The sequence below is a fragment of the Otolemur garnettii genome, unplaced genomic scaffold, assembly GCF_000181295.1.
Source record: "Otolemur garnettii isolate 467f Iridium unplaced genomic scaffold, OtoGar3 scaffold00104, whole genome shotgun sequence".
In the NCBI taxonomy this organism is placed as follows: domain Eukaryota; kingdom Metazoa; phylum Chordata; class Mammalia; order Primates; family Galagidae; genus Otolemur; species Otolemur garnettii.
In genome coordinates, this window is record NW_003852499.1 from 215,097 (window position 1) to 215,318 (window position 222).

General features: G+C 40.5%; 1 protein-coding gene across 1 annotated transcript in view; it reads right to left on the minus strand.

The window, feature by feature from the left end:
• The window catches only part of A2ML1 (alpha-2-macroglobulin like 1), a 44,886-nt gene that overhangs the window by 17,709 nt on the left and 26,955 nt on the right, over window positions 1-222 (minus strand). The gene's annotated exons all lie outside the window — the stretch shown is intronic.

Below are 222 nucleotides of genomic sequence, written 5' to 3' on the forward strand. Positions count from 1 at the left end.
ACTGTAGGCCTTAGTTAATAATGGCATACCAATACCTACCTCACTGGTTTGGTATAAATGTTAAATAATTTTAAAGAGACAAGTGCCTAGAACAATACATGGGATGGAATAAACCCCTCAAAAAAGACATTGGGTTGACTACTGGTCCCAACCCCAGGGAAATGGCTTTTCCATGTGGGTTTGGGGAGATAGTAATAGGCCCAGAGATCTTCTAGTGCAATA